Raw genomic sequence first — 5,672 nt, forward strand, 5'->3', positions numbered from 1 at the left:
GAAATATATTTAGTTTTTGTTTATACTTCCTGTTAGAATACTAAGACAAAATAATGGAACTACATTTCCCCGGTACCTCTGAATTATAGTATGAGAAAACATGTGGACCTGCCTAAATAATATCTATTTTTGAGCTTTGTCATAGATATTTTCCATACACTCTTATCAAATTCTTAAAACACTACGGAAGAGTATAATTAAAATCCCCATTTTGCAGATGAGAATATTGAGGTCAGTTAGGGATATAGTTACTATAGTCAAACCCAGATTTTTTGCACCACAGAGTTAACTGTCTTTCCACTCTACTGCACTGCTTTTTGAAAGCTTTCTCTTTTTATCCACTTCCTAATAGCTGATACCAACTCACTGCTTATACAGGGCAAAGCCAAGACAGTAAGTTGGCATTTCTGACTCTCCAGTCTAATGCTGGAGAGTTCCTAAATTTAAGATAGTCTAGTCATGACCCAGCCCTATCGGACCACTTTTGGGGATTAAGAATGTATCTGTCAGTCCAAGTCCTTAAGCCTAAACCCTTCTGCTCCCATGAGTATTCCAGTGCCTTCAAATCCTAGAGGAACAACAGAGATGCCATGAGCTTCTAGATATGCAATTTTAGAAGCTGCTTTTCACTTTGGGAACTGTTTGTGGTGAATCATCAGATATTAAATTCATCAGCACATTGTGTTTCAGTCCACTTTGGAATGTTAATGATCAGGATTGGCTGTCTACATTCAGCAGTCTGACTGGATGAAAATCAGATTTCAATTTGAATGAAAAATTTTTGTAATGAACTGTAACAGTTATTGCATCTTGGAAGAGAGCCCGTATTGTTCTAGGGCAAATTTAGTTCAAAATCTGAATTTCCTTTTTTACTACCAGTAGCCCAAAACTCCTAAGCCATTTGTTATTTTTAGTATTTACTTAGCTGTTAACCAAATATTCTCTACCCATAATCAGTGTATACTTCTTGGGAAAAAAATTCTCAAGCCAATCTTAATTGACTTGATTTGTTTCTGACAGTTATCTTACTATACTCATGTTTTAGTCTATTTCATCTTAGCTGTTGAATTCTATTAAGAAGGCCTATTTTCACAAAGTAGTTGTGAAAAATATTATTGTTAACTTTCTGAATAATATAGTACCATACCTCAATTCTTGTTGGTTTGCACTCACTGAACATGCCATTTTTTATTGTGTAAATATGACAGAGGTATATTGATTTCTTCTCTTAAATACGTAATCAAACTCTATTACTACTACTAACCATATAGGAAAGGCATGGCTTTGAAATGTTTGCACCTATGAATCACGAGATAATTTATCACGAGACTATTTTTCTGGTACTGAGAGTTGATCCTAGATTTTTCGTGCTGTGTTATTAATTTGCATGTTGGCTTTGTCTAATTCTATGTAAAGCATGCTGATTTATTAGAATGCTCATTCTACAGTAAACTATAATTGAATGCTCTTGAAAGAATGAGTTTCATTGATTTAGTCAATGACCACAGATATTACTGAAGTAAACCTCTTAACAGCATTGGGACGTATTTTGGCCATGATCAATGTTTCTGAATCTTTCCTTGTATTTTTTGTTTTGTTTTGTTTCGTGATGTCTACATTGATTTAAATCTTCAGCAAATGTTAAATGTTAAATTTATCTTGATGCAAAGTTTCATTACTTTTCTGGAGAAGCAAACTTTTCTTTAAAAATCTTCCCTGACAGTCTTTGAAAATAATCTACTTGTACTTATGTCAATATGCATCAGTACTTGACAATAAGTCAAGTAAAAATTAAAGACATTGCCTTTAAAATAATTGAACTAAGGTTTTTTGTTTGTTTGTTTGTTTTAAATCATTGCAAGTGTCTACTATGGTGCCTTCTAAAGAAATTCTGAATTTTCTTAAAAGGTCAAATTCAACAGGTTTAAGTTTTTTCTGTATGTATATGAATAGAAATTGACAAGTGATATGCTAAAGCATGAATTATGAGTCTGATCTTGACTCAGTCAGAGCTCCTAAGAACCAGCTTTTATTATGGAGAATGTTGGCTTTGCAAGCAACTTTCTACCCTATTTAACAACATTAAGACCAAAGGAAAAAAAACAGGAACTGGTCCTAACTTATGTGAACTGCATATCAGTCTTCTGAATTATACATAATGGAAAAATGTAAAATATACAGGTTAGAAACATCTAATTAGAGTTATAATACAAAGAGGGAGGAAAAAACCCACAGCATATGCATGCATGGTACACTTTCTGTGAGCAGAAGTTACTTGAGATTGTTTGATTTTTATGTCCCTCATTTTAATGTCTACAATAAAGTTAAATTTTTTCTGGAAAATAAGGGGAACTATATTTATTTGTTTTTTGTTTTTTTTGTTTTTTTTTTTTTAAGTAGTATAAGAAGGCTACACATGCACATAGTATAAAATTCAAAAAATAGCAAGGAGACTTGAGGTAAAAAGTAAGCCTCTCTTCTGCTGTCCAGTAGTTAGCCACCTAGTCTCCCCACAGGAACCCAGTTACCTGTTTTTGTATATTCAGAAACACATTCAATGCACTTGTAACTAAGTGTGTGTATATGTATGTGTGCATGTGTACTCAAATAGTAGCGCACCGCACAGTGTTCTCCACTTTCACCTTTTTTTTTCATTTGACAATGTTTTTAAAACAGTTTTTCATATCATAACACTCAGAGTTCTCTCATACTTTTAAAAAACTGCATAGTAATTCACCCTATGACTTACTTAACCAGACCTCCGTTGATGGATGTTTAGGTCATTTCTAATCCCTTGCTATATTGATAACATTATAATGAATATCCTTTTACATAGATTATTTCTTACATGTACAAGTACATTTGTAGGTTATACTATGACTAGAATTGTTAGGTCAAAGGGCATGTTTAACTAAAATTTTGGCAAACATTGTCAGGGTGATATTTGAATATTTAACAATTGGTATAGCACAGAGACTAATCAGTTGGAATGGGTGCCTGCTGTAGACAACTGGTAAAGGCTGTATCATATGAGAACACTGTCAGATTGCCCTCCAAAGATGTTATTAATTGGTCTCCTTTAAGTAATTTTTATGAGACTAGATACCATGTTCTTCTGTTATTATTTCCATTTACTGAATTCACTAAATCTCAATGGTTTTTATGTGAACATTAGTGCCAATAAAATGTTACCTGGAGACCACTGGTGGACCGCAGTGGTAAAGGTGCTATATTCAGACTGTGTATTAAATGTAGTACACTGTTCATAACGAGGACAAAGTCAGCATTGCCTGTCAACATTAACACCCCACAGGGATCCCTGCCTATGGTACTGAGTAGGTGACTTATCTGCCTCTCCCATTAGAAAGTAACCTTCGTGGGGGCAGGAAGCTATTTTTATTTCCTACAACAATATATTCAACACCTAGAAAAATTCCTGGTGGTAGTCTGAGCTCAAATTGTGTTTCTCTAATGATTAAATAAATGAATGTTGAGCTGAGAATCAGAAAGATAAAGAATAATACCTACAATGACAACGAAAGGCTGTAAATATTCACATAGTGACACTTATTTTTCTTGTTATATCTATTTACTGTTTCCTAATATTCGGAGATTGGTCACTTATTAAAGATTCATCCTGAAGTCAAAATTATTGAAGCCAAAGCTAGATTTCACCATTAGGTCTTTTAATTTAGTTCCTTGAGGAAGAATGTCTATGTTGGAATATTCTTAGACCATGATTATTGCTAAAATTTGCACATTTTATAATGTGGTAATTGTATTTAGCTAGCTGATGTCTTTTGTTTTGGAGGGCTGGGGTGTAGATACTTGTGAATGTAGAATTTAACACCTGAAGTAGTAATTATGTGTACTTAGAAATTACAGGGTAGGAATTGGAAATTGGAAAGAAAAAGGCAGGTTATAGAAAATAATATGCAATATATAGATTTATGTGTTGAATACTGTGGGGACACATAGCAAAAAATGCTTGTGATACCTTAAAACAAAGTTGCTAACTTCTTAATTCTTTCCCGCCTCCCTTCCACCTCCAATTCATAAGAAACAATGAGGCACAGTCATGGAACAAGATGATGACTCCAGAATACTACAGTATTAACACAGAATTTAGTGCTGTCTCATATATTTTGACTGTCTGGGAAAAGCATGTTCTAGAAATGTGGTTTCACATATAATACAGCATCTTCACTAACAAACAATTATTTGGATTTCTTCAGACTTTCATGTAAATCTAACACTGTATTAGATTTGAGATGACTAAAAAAACAGACCAGAATTTCAGATAAATGAGAACTAGCTAAACGCAATAGTGAGTGTATTTAGAAACTTTAAAAGAGCATGAATGCTACTCAGTTTTCTGGAAAGGCTCTCACCGTAAGCTCCATCAGGAATGAGTTTATTTGGTTCACCATCATATTCTAGCACCTAGCACCTGGCACACAGTAGATACTCAACAAGTATTGTTGAATGAATAAGAAGAATGTTCTTTGTGAGGCTAAAGGAGGGGATTCTCAGCAAAACAACCAGTGGTCAGCATTTGTTGAAGTGTAAGAACTTCATAAAGCAAAGGGATTGAGTATTAAGTTATTAAATAATGCCCATGATATCAAGCCCAGAGCCCATTAAGCCCCAGGCTAAGGGGTGAACAGTTAATTTCATAGCTGCACTAAATAGTTATATCACATATCAGTCAAGGTGATATATTCCTCTAAATACCTTGGAAAGCACCCAAGGGCAAAGACCAGAAATCATTATAAGCTTGACTTGGACAACTGCTAATAAAGTAGGTCATGGAACTTTTTTTCAATGCCAAAAAAATAATGTAATAATGAGATTGTGTCACCTTTTCCTTTGAGAATGCTTTTAATATTAGGATCTATTTAAGCAAAGGATTTAGGAATATTCTAACAATGAATGTTTCTGTGTTTTACATTCTGTACTTATTAAAGTAGATACCTGCTGAGTTGTATTATCAGATTAAAATCTCTATAAATGAAAGGGGAGAGAGAGGAGTTTATTTGGCTTTGTAAAGATCTTTATATTAGGGAAACTGACAATTACTAAAGTTTTATTTGAGGGTAGTAAATAGGAAGATTTTCTGTGTGAGAATTGAATGTAGATAAATAACAATGGTAAGGCTTCAGAATTTTACAAGGAGCTTTCAGTTATAATATGCAATTAAGCATATTGGAAAAGCTATTGAAAATAAAGCACAGTTCTACATTGTTAAAGAAACAAGGCCTGAAAGCAATATTCACAGTTAACATCAGGTTGGTTCATCATGCCTTGATTTACAGAGATTTAACAATGTAGTGTGACACACATTTTTCAAAATCCAATTGCTAATCTATTTCAGGTCAAAATGAATTGGAACATTATTAGAACTTCATCTTGTTGTTCTGACCTAAAATGGAAATGCATGTACCAGTGCTGTCAAGTTTGCATTACTTCTGGGTACTACATCATGTTTCCAGGACTGTTTTTCATCATGAGTGTGCCTCAGTGCCTTATGCCTTTTGAGTCCTGGAAAAGGTGGAATTTCAGGGAATTCTGCATGTCAGATAAATGAGAGTTTTGCTGTGGAAGTGGTGGAATGAGAAGGGACTGGGATGAATGTAGATTACTTTTTGTGTCCCTGTTCTACCCAAAAGCAT

The sequence above is a fragment of the Pteropus alecto genome, unplaced genomic scaffold (assembly GCF_000325575.1).
Source record: "Pteropus alecto unplaced genomic scaffold, ASM32557v1 scaffold21, whole genome shotgun sequence".
In the NCBI taxonomy this organism is placed as follows: domain Eukaryota; kingdom Metazoa; phylum Chordata; class Mammalia; order Chiroptera; family Pteropodidae; genus Pteropus; species Pteropus alecto.